Here is an 11,801-nt window from a genome sequence, read left to right as displayed (position 1 = left end):
TTTTTACTTTTATATTGAAGTATAGTGTTCAGAAGCATGCATAAATTATTCTTCTTTTAGTAACTTTTACTGTTCTTCTGCAGCTGGTAGCCAGGCCTTTCATTTTCACTATAATATCAAATAAGTCCACTGACATTTAAATACTGTTTATACATCTAACACATGGAAATTCAGAATATTTTTCTAGCTTAGGAATTAAAGACATATAGCAGTAATTAAGGTATTTTATTTAGTCTTGACCTGATGGTTTTGTTTCTTATAATTTATCATGTTTAATTCTGGTAGAAGTATCTTTTTTTTTTTTTTTGTATCTTAAATAACTTTAAAGGGCATTGAAAGTATTCCAGGGATTTAAAGGATTTAGTGGATTTTTCTGGAAAGATGAAAATTTAACATTTAGTTTTCAATTAGTAATAATCGTGTCTCGGATAAACCTCACTGGCTACGATACTGCCACTGCACAAAGCTAAATTTAACATTTAGGATATGAAGTAGTGTAACTTTGCAAACAATATTTAGGAATAGCTGATAAATGACCCTTTTTAATTCTTTGATCTAGTAATATACACAATAAATGACTACATTTGGGAAAACTTTAGATTGTTTTTATGTACATATGCAGAATATATACAAATGTACATATATTCTAATATCTACATACATGTAAAGTTAAATGTGAACATGCTTGCAGTATGTCTTTTTTTAATCTCATAATGGTTGTGATAACTCTCTAATAGGTTTTGAACCGAATCTACTATTTTGCTCAAGAGCCTAGATTGTTTTACATGAACACTTTAACTAGCCATCACTCTTGAGCATAAAATTATATTAAGTTAAATTAACAGAAGATTTAATATAAGAAGCCTGAGTTGACAATTCCTTTTTCTCTTAGAACCCGAATGTTTAAAATGATCCTTTTATTATGAGTAGTAGGAGAGAAAGTTACCTTCCGACTTCTAACAATGGCTACAGTGCTGATGGTTGTGGCTGGGCCAATATTTTCATCTGCAATGGGTTATTAAAAACATGTTTGAAAATAAAACAATAAAAGTGCATATTATATTTGAGAATTCTGTTCATAGAAAGATTAAACATATTTTAAAATCTTCTATTCTTCCTCTAAAGATGCTGCCTTCCTTTTACCTTGGCAACCCAGGTGAGAGATAAGACCCACCCTTTTTATGTTCGTGTTTGCATTTTGGTGATCTACTAATGATCTGTTCCAACTGATACTGGAGACTTTTAGCTAGGTGTTTCTCTCTCTGTATTACTGTATTCCTTTTCCACACCAGTGACCACCCAAATACTCACCCCTTGTGGGTTAAGGAAACATAATCAATCCTAGTCATTAAGGGATTGATGCCGTAAAGTAAGTTGAGATTGGATGAGTCTTAAATAAAGGCTTAGCATGATCAAGCAAGTTCCAAGTTGTCAGGAAGCTTCAAAGAGTTTCTTCATCAAACTGGAGATTGGAGTGGGGAGAAAAAGGGAAAAGGATGTAAATCTGGGAGAAAAAACATCATCATTCAGCTCAGTAATGTGATGCATGAAGGGTATGTGTATTATAATAGACAAACCTGATTGTATGATCATTGAATATGACTGAATATGATCACAGAATATCATTTGAATGTCGTGTCTATATCTTACTAATACTGTTGTTTCTTTTACATTTCCAGTGTTTGTAGAACCCAAAGATGTTACAATCTTTGGAAAAAAATTCTGTCCATTCTGTTTTCACTTGTACTGTTCACCTATTAGGCAAATGAAGACTCAACTGATAGAAATATAAAAGGTTTCTTTTCATTATTTATTTTCTTTTTTTTCTTCTAGATTTTCATACCTTTTTTTTCTTCACTATTGTTGTCTTGGCCAAAATATTGTTATGCCAAGACCTTGAGACTTATGTATGCAGACTTCTGATAGTACTTCATTGTATCAATTTTACCTAACTCGAGAAAGTAGGTATGGCAGAAAGTTTTAGCGAATTTTTTACATCCTCTGAATTTACCTGAATATCTAACTCCTGGATTATTTACTTTAAAAAGGCAAGACCATATCAGGTGATTTGTCTGTCTTTGTGGACACAGGTAAATTAAGTACTGCTGATGAATATCATCTGATGGTAAGAAAAAGAAAAATCTTCAATAGAGGATCTTTTTGAATGAAGGAGTCAAAGACAGGAAGATAAAAATATGTTTCAAACTTTATATTTAAAATAGTTCTTCACAAAAAAATTGTGCCTTAACCTCCACAGGGACAATAAAGGAGATTAGGGTAGCACTGCTTTGACATTGAATTAAGAACTATTGGATGGAGAGAAAACCAGAAGACCTAAAAGGCCTAAGAAAAAATACCAAAAGTGTTCCATGAAGAATCTCAATATTATGTGTTTAATTTTAAATTAGAGATTTAAAATAGCAAGAATTAGAAAATAAGATGAAGAAAGGAGTGACTGTGATTAAAATGATTACAAGAGAAAACAAAGACCTTTAAATAGAAATAATTGAAAGAATGAACAGTGTAAAACTAAAAAAAAAAAATACCACTAAAAACCATGGTGATACAGTGAAAGTGATTTTGCAGTATAGATACAAATATAATAAATAAGGTTATAGTATAGTGACTGACTTAAGCCTTTTCAAAGGGTTATCTTAATTTTATTGCCCAAAGTGCTTTGTATGATTGATTGAGAGACTCTAATCAGTTACTCTAACACAGTTCTCCATACTCTATCCATTCCAAAGAAATGCTACTTTTTTTATCTTCACGTTTGCATTTTCTACTTGTGAATTTTCCACTTGTTTGCTTTTGATATATTAATTTTGCCTTTAAGATTATTGGAGCAAACACTGCAATAAATCAGAAAAGTCTTCCTTTTTTATTCTGTTAGAACTTGTTTCTAGTCATATACTGTAACTGGAATCTGAGCTATTGCAGAATTAGCCAGAGAAGAAGAGTGATAATTTGGAAATGGTTGTCTGGTCAAGCTACAAGTTATCAGAGAAGCAATGACCTGAGTTACAGGAAAGCATTAGAGACAAATCATCCACCAGCAGATTGGCATACTTACAAATATGTTTCCACTCTACAGAATTCTCTGTATTTTTTCCAACCATGGGAAATGCTGACAATTGTTAATATCCTATAAATGCGTCTAGGCAGATGTGCCCTACTAATGTATCTCTCCCTTAGGTCTACTGCGAAACTTTTGACAAAATCTTCTGCCTCCTACTAGGTCAAGTAATATCCAGTGTTCTACCTCCCAGCTCCGTCTGTTCTCTCATATAGCATCATCTGTAGATCTTTGCACAGATCCTTTCTCCTTGAGCTCATTTATCCTTGGGAGGTGGGCTATTATTTCTCCTTTGTACTGAGCGCCATAGCTCAGGGCAGCTTGCAAATTCCCATTCTTATACTCTGTCAGAATTCTAGATCAGAAATTAACCTTATCTCTTTGAGGATAAAAGTCTAATCTTCTACAAAGCAGTTAGTAATTTTCAAGTAACTGGCAGACTGCATGGGATTTGGGAAATTGGAGAAAACTGTGAGGAATTATCCAGCCTCAGGAGCACTATAGCTAAGTGACAAAACATTAAGTTCCTGAGAAGATAAATAGAAAAGCACATAGATACACCTTCACTAAAGAGTGAGACAGAACTCTCTAGGAGAAAGAGCTCAGGAAGGCTGGCACACGACTAGAGTAGTAACTCCCACAGAGAAACAGATCAATGCCCCATTTATTTGGGACTTGAAAGTCCAAAACAGAGTGCTTCCAGCAGAAACAATGGAATATTGGTTCTTGTTCCATAGGATGTGATATCTGGTTATGGTATCAGAAAAATGATTTTAGAAATTATAAAGCGACATGCTTTCAACATTTATAAACCAAGAATTGACTTTTGCCAACCCTCTTAGAAAGAAAATTTTCTTTTTCCTTTGTCTTGGCCCAATCTGATAATTGGAAGTTTAAATTAGTTAAGCAGTAATTGCTCTATATTATAAACTGGAAATGGGGAATTCTGTTATTCTGAGAAGCAATAATCTCTAATCCTCCACTGCATTAATGATTAGAGTGCTTAATAACCTGTTGGCATCTTGCATCATACCCACTCAACTTATATGCTCCGATCTGTGTCACAGAGTTGAAAAGATCAAAATTGCATTTTCCTGATGTACTGACTTCAGTTCTACTTTAGATTTCTCTTTCTCAGACATTTCCCAAGAAGGAAAATGGAAACTGTATTTTCCCTGGCAACAGAAGGCAGGCTCACAGCTCTCGTGGGCACCTGACCAGCCTCACTGTTCCGGAGCTCCAGCCAGCTGAGGGCAGCATACCTGAAACTCCTAAGACCTCCTGCCCCTCAGCCTTTTTTTTTTTTTTTTTAATCAGGTTAGTAAGTAAGTTACTTCCAACATTAAATCCCTTCCCTTGCTTTTCATTCCTAACTACAGGAGCTCTCTTAGGAAGGCACGTTTGAGAAACAAGGCTCTCCTAACTTTCCTTGAATCCTATCTCTACACTGTATTTTTAATTTTTAAACTAAATTTTCCAAAAATTAGAACCACCAATAATGAGATAGGTAGATGTCTATTGATTTATTTATTAAATTCTAAATAAAAAATCACCATTGTATGTAAACTTCGAATTGTTATGTAATTATTAAGGTCATAAAAATAATTAAAGATTTTAAATGGCTACATAGTATATAACTACTAGTAACATTTTAGCTCTTAGTGTCAAAAAAGAGCATGCTTATTTGGCTTCATCTATGTGAAAATCACATCTCTGTGAAAAATGCTTTTCTCAATCTCTTTTCAGGCTTTAAATTTTCATTGTCAACTTTCTATTTTTTTTTTTTTTTTTAAGATTTATTTATTTATTTATTCATGATAGTCACAGAGAGAGAGAGGCAGAGACACAGGCAGAGGGAGAAGCAGGCTCCATGCACCGGGAGCCCGACGTGGGACTCAATCCCGGGTCTCCAGGATCGCGCCCTGGGCCAAAGGCAGGCGCCAAACTGCTGCGCCACCCAGGGATCCCCATTGTCAACTTTCTAAACAGTATTTCTTCCTACTGATAATTTTTTTCTGTTAATAACATTGAACAATTAGAACTTTGACAGACTTGTGAATTAGTTTTATGTCTTTGATAATTTTATTATAATTCTTTAGACCTTAATAATTACATAACAATTCCAAGTTTGCATACAATGATGAAATTTTATTTTAGAATTTAATTAATAAAACAAATGTTAAGAGCTTTTCAAGTTATTTACTTGATTTATTCTATGGGTACAATTGATTCCTCTATGTAAAAAATAATGTAAAAGGCAAGAAATGGCATTTTGATATGAATTTTGTTGAATCTATAGAATGCTTTGGGTAGTATGGACATTTTAATTAAATATTAATTCTTCTAGCCCAAGAGCACAGGCTATCTTTCCATTTGTGTCATCTTTAATTTCTTTCATCATTGCTTCATAGTTTTAAGAGTACAGGTCTTTTGCCACCGTGGCTAAGTTTATTCTTAAGTATTTTTTGTATAATTGTAAATGGAATTGTTTTCTTAATTTCTCTTCTATTTCATTTTTAGCATATAGTAATGTAACAGATTTCTGTATATTAATTTTGTATCTACAACTTTACTGAATTCATTTATTACTTTTAATAGTTTTTTTGGTGGAATTTTTAGGGTTTTCTATGTGTAATATGTTGCTGCAAATATTGACAAAGATGAAGAGTACAGCATAGGGAATATAATCAATGGTATTCCAGTAGGGCTGTATGGTGACAAATGCTAGCTACGCTTGTGGAGAGCATAGTGTAACATATAGAGTTGTCAAATCACTATGTTTCATACTGAAACCAACGTAACATTGTGTGTCAACTATACTCAAATAAAGAAAGGCAAGAAATGGGGTAAAAGAGAATATATAAAGACATCAGAAGAGACACTGATGACTTAATGTAGTTATTGAGACTGTATTATATGATAATATGAATCTTTCATATTTTTGTCATGCCAAAATTGAAAGCCAACTCTCAGGTAAAATGAAAAAGATTCCTCAAGAAAGAGAAGAATATTTCATTACTAATCATGAGTACAGTTTTATTAGATTAATCTTATAATAGGCATATTGTGTAATATTGAACAATTATTTCAACAATAGTTAACACTGTCTTCAAATTACTATTCTTGCACTGACCCTTGAGAGAGCTTGACACTACTTGATGTTTCAGAAGTTCAGTTGCTTCCTCTCAGTTAAGTATTCTTTATTAGCTATTGACTAATTCTTAGAACCCTTACCTTTGACCTGGATTTTTCAACCCCTATTTGTTGTCATTTGGGGATAAATAGTTCTTTGTTATGGAGGCTATCTTGTATACTGTAGGAGGTTTAGCAGCACTGGCCTCTACTCACTTGATATAGATGCACTTGAATGCCCCCTTCCCTGTCTTGACAAGTAAACTGTCTCCAGACATTGTCAAATGTCCCTAGGAGTAAAATTTACTTGTGGTTGAGAACCACTGCTTTAGACTGTTGTGTCATATCACAGACTCAAAAAAGTCCAGTTAAATGGGTGTATTTAACAGGAAACTATATATTCTTTGCATATTCATAGCCAGCATGGTCTATGATAGTCCAATCATGCTAAGATCATTGGCTAATATTGAGTCTTCTCTTAGAAGACTATCTGATTTTTTAAAATTTTCTGTATTTTATTGTGTTTTACCCAATTAGAACTGGGGCAGGGGGAGGAAATCATTTGACAAAGAAACCATAATTAACAATAAATTTTAAGAAATGGGGCTTTCAAACTTCTTGGTTTTTCTAGACTACTATGATATTTTAAAGGTAAATATTAACCCAAATATATGAAGCTGATCAACATCCAAGTGTATTGCAATCATCAGTTGTCATCCTCATGATTGTGTGCATATGAATGAGCTTTTCTTTTGAATCACTTTTCAGGCAGTCTTTGAATTCCTCTACAAAAGTACATATTTTGTTGCCTACAAGAAAAAGGCTCAAAATTCAGTATTTCCCACTCTGTAATTGCTACTTAACTTTGAACAGATAATTCATTTAAAAATTTTATCCTTTGGGGCACCCAAATGGCTCAGTTGGTTGAGCATCCGACTCTTGTTTTCAGCTCAGGTCATGATCTCGTGGGTTGTGATCTCATGGTTGGTGAGATGTAGCTCTGGGTGAGGTTCCACTTAGCGGGGAGCCTGCTTGGGGATTCTTTCCCTCTGCTCCCCTCCCCTTCACTCAGACTCTCTCTCTCTCTCTTTCTCTCTCATTTTCTCTTTCTTTTTTAAATAAATAAGTAAATCTTAAAAAAAATATCCTTTAGTCTCCAGATATGAAATAAGGTTTCAGTATTTGTTTCTAACCTGAGAAAAATATTCTGAGGATTCAGAAAATAACTCAGAAATGCTTTGCAATGCTCAAGTGTATGAGACCAGACTGTAAGAGTGGGTTACACCTAACCAGACATCAAATATTCAATTTTGAGAAAATCATGACCAAGGCAAAGTTGCTTATGGTGTGTAATTACTTTAGAGAGGCGTCAAGCCCTTACCCTTTTAGGAAAGTATTCAGTGTATAGAGTTTTTTCTCTTACATTTTTCTCCATATATTCTTGACACCTTGTAGTAGTACCTGCAAGTTATTTCCAATTAGTTCACTTGGCTGTGTATGTTTTATTGAATTTAATTTCCACTATATCATCTTATATTTGTATCACAATTGGTGATATTTTGTATAAGAAAATCATGGCACTGTTCTAGTTTCTAACACTGCCATTCCACACATCCCTGAGTCACTGCAATTTGTTCTCTGGTTGTTACCCAGCAAACTTCTATTGAGCCAGTACTCTGGACTAAGATCTTTGCAGTGAATATATTGACTGATAACCAATTGAAATCAACAAACCTTTCATCCTATGGAAAAATCCATATATTTACATGTCTCAAATGCAGTAGCATGTATTTTAAATTTTACTGTGGAAAAGGTTGGACAAGGTACAGTTTATGTTGAAGGGACCTTGAGAACTGTAACTTTCCTGCACTAGAATATGCTTTATGTTCCATGAGAAATAATGAAGAAGATATTCATGCTGCTATTTATAAGACACTGATAGCATTTAGTATAAGGTAAGAAATTTTTGCATGTATTCAAATCTTGCCTATTAACATTTCCTACAGAAACTTTTAACATTGAAATTGCCCTAGTGTTACTCAAACCATTGTAATTTAAAATGCTGTTTCAATTTTCTTTAGTTTCATAAATAAAAATCTACTATAAAAGTAAATATGAGCAGTTGTTATTGTGTATATTATTAAATATTTAGCTAGTGTTAATTTGGTAAAATTGATATTCTCTAATGCCTGTCTTTTGTGATACCCTCTTTCTGGAGTTTTATCACTACAATAGGTTTTCTTCTCCTCTTAGGAACTCCCAGCATCCTCTGAACACCTTTCCTTTTTCCAAACAACTCCTTGTACCCTTTCCTTCACTCACACACTTCTGCTGTTATACTATGTCACAGGGAATTGCTAATTTTGACATAATACATAAAACAGAGACAAGAGAGAGCCAGGGCATAAATATAAGGAGTTAGGATTCAGGGGAGATCAGAGACACCTGAAATTAAGGTGAACAGATAATTTATTATCCAAAGTGGTTACTTTAGAAACTGAAAAAGGATGATATTATTACATTAGTATAACAGGCATACAACCCATTGTCAAACACCCTATTCATTGCCATTGACTATGAGAGTTTAATGCAAGATACCTTTGGTTGTGCTTGGGATTTGATGCAGTTTTCAATTTTCATAGTAGTCTGCAGATTTAAAATTTGTTTTGTCATATTGTTTTCTGTTAATCAATCCTCTATTTGGCCTAATATTAAATATTTGCTATAGGTGTGGAAATGGATTTCCCATATGATATGTCTTCCCTATTGCTGATTCAATAATCATGCTAATTATAATGGAATACCCAGACCTATACACACATACACATACCCAGTACATAATTATAGAATCATGTGTCAAATAAGGTAAATTATATTATTTAGCTTAACTTTAATCTTTTTTTTTCTTACTAACACAGTTGATACCCCAATGTGGAAATTATTCAATAAGAACAGATTAGATTTAAAGCACAAATTTACTCACTAACCCATCTATTTAGGGGAGTTGCAATGTTCCCAAGAATAGTGAATTGGTTTTGAAAGTGACTGACATTCCATTTAAAGTTAGGCAAACCCAGAAACTAGTGATTTGAGCAAAAATGTATTATATGTATTGCATATATATGTATATGCAATATATATATATATATATTTTTTTTTTTTGAAAATCACACTCAGGTGGTGTGCAGGATTTCTTTGTATGTCCTCTACTATGTGTATTTTTCATCTGTTTTCTTCTCTCATCCCTAAAATGCCTTATCCCCCAAATATATTCTTTTGGATTATTTTGATTCGATTGTTGTTGTAACCTTCCCTGCAGTTTCACACTCTTCAAATTCACCCTTGACCCTTTAGCCATAGTCATATAGATAAAATACAAATGTAATTATGCCACCCTCAAGTTAGTAATTCAAAAGCTCCTCACTATCTGTGGGGAGAGCATATCCAAACTACCTAGTGTAACACGCCAAGGATCCTGTGTATCGTGCCCCCTCTCTGACATCTTTCATTTTCTTTATCCCTTCCATGCCTTTACTCGTGCCATTCTCTCTTAAATTCCTCTTTTCCCTTCAACTGGACAGCATCTGCTAATTTTGTAAATTTCAAGTTGACTTCTCTACATATTTTCTGATCTGTTTCAGTCAACTAAATTTAATTACCAGTCCCTCATTTTTAGAAATTCAACTGTATTGTGTACATAGTTCTATGATATATTACTTAGACTATTTTATTTCATGCAGGCATCTGAAAATCAGTGAGTATATTTTCATTCTTAACTTCCAAGACAAAACAAAGCATGTGATAGAAAGAATTAAATATTCTGCTTCAAGCATAAATAAACGAATTACTGTAGCCTATCCTTTCTAAAAATTGATTATATTATTTTAGGTTTTCGGATTATAAGACCCTTATTGATATGGCGGCTAAATTAATTAACTATTTAGATTTTACAGTCCCTTCTACTCCTAGTGCACTATGGCCCAGCCTACATAGGCCAGTTAAGGAAGTGAAATTCTAAGTTGATCCTGTCTAGATCTTTTGAGTAAGTCAGCACTATATACTACACAGGAGAACATTAACTACCTTTTACTGTAAACCTGTATATCACTTTTTTTTCATGTACCAGATGACTGATGAAACTAAAAGAAGTAGACCCTTAAGAGTAAATCCGTCAAAAGCAGAGAGATGCATTGCTCTTTTCTACCTGATGATTTGAGTCATCTATCAAAATGTCCCAGGCCATGCTATAGGGTTTAACTATAAAACCTTGAATATTATAGAATGTTATGTATCATATTTTAAAAGAGGTTTTGGGATAAAGAAATATTTTTTTTTCATTTCTCTTGGAGAGTTGTTTCAGTTAGCTTTAAAATACAAGATGAATGAAAATGTTGAAGCCAATATTTCTAGGTGTTTGCAAAGAATATCTAAAACTGCTAATAAGAAAGATGGCTTATTTTAAGTATTTCCTTTTCTATTTAGTATTGAAATTAAATTTATACAAATGATGGATCAGATCATAGTTTTATGTGCATTCTTTTTCTCTCTACATTGCATATCTAATTATCTTCTCCCATTTTTCTACCTCTCACTGTCTCTTATTTTCTTTCTATTTAAAAAAAATTCTGTTTTTCCTTTTCCATATTGTCTATGTACCTCTTTATTCATCTTAGTTTTTATTGAATATTATACTTTTTCCTTATAAAAGTAGATTTCAAGAAATCTGTTGATCATCTTACATATACATTTTTTAGTAAAGATTTATTTATTTCTAGAGAGAGAAAGAGTGCAAGCAGGGGGATAGGGGCATAGGGAGTGGAAGAGAGAGAATATCAAGCAGACTGCCTGCTAAGTGTGGAACCTGACATGGGACTCAGTCTCAAGACCATGAGATCATGGCCTGAGCTGAAATCAGGAGCTCGATACTCAACTGACTGAGCCACCCAGCTGCCCCAATTATTTTATTAATAAATTGAAGGAGTATTTTGTTTTTAAGCCATTTATACTTAATGCAATTACTAATGTACGTAAGTTTATTTTTTTTAAGATTTTATTTATTTATTCATGAGACACACACAGAGAGAGAGAGAGAGAGAGAGAGAGAGAGAGAGAGAGGCAGAGGCACAGGCAGAGAGAGAAGCAGGCTCCATGCAGGGAGCTTGATGTGGGACTCAATCCCTGGACTCCAGAATCAGGCCCTGAGCTGAAGGTGGCGCTAAACTGCTGAGCCACCGGGCTGTCCTAATTACTTGTTTAACCAACTTATAAACATTTATTGAGCATAACTATATTAAGTCACTGTGTTAGAGGTATGAAAAACCAATCTTAAAATATGACAACATTTCTATCCTTAAGGAGTTTATAGGCTATAATAAAGTGGATTATGCCATTGAATTCTCACTCAAAATGTACCCATCTATTCATTCTACACATATTTAATAAATGTCTATCTGCCAGATACATTCTATTACTACACACAGCAATTTAAACAGAGATGTACATCTCTGAATTCATTGAATTTATATTCCAGTGTATACACACAAACAGTAACAAATAATACAGTATACCAGATGGAAAAAACACATGATGGAGA

The 11,801-nt window shown here is 33.5% G+C and overlaps 1 pseudogene; it reads right to left on the bottom strand.

Moving 5' to 3' along the window:
* Positions 1 to 319: 319 nt before the first annotated feature.
* LOC112650626 (U4 spliceosomal RNA) lies at positions 320 to 468 on the bottom strand (annotated as a pseudogene).
* Between the last annotated feature and the right edge of the window lie 11,333 nt (positions 469 to 11,801).

The sequence above is a fragment of the Canis lupus genome, chromosome 11 (assembly GCF_003254725.2).
Source record: "Canis lupus dingo isolate Sandy chromosome 11, ASM325472v2, whole genome shotgun sequence".
Taxonomy (NCBI): Eukaryota; Metazoa; Chordata; class Mammalia; order Carnivora; family Canidae; genus Canis; species Canis lupus.
The sequence above is the reverse complement of the archived record's forward strand: the minus strand, read 5'-3'. Positions and strand labels throughout refer to the sequence as shown.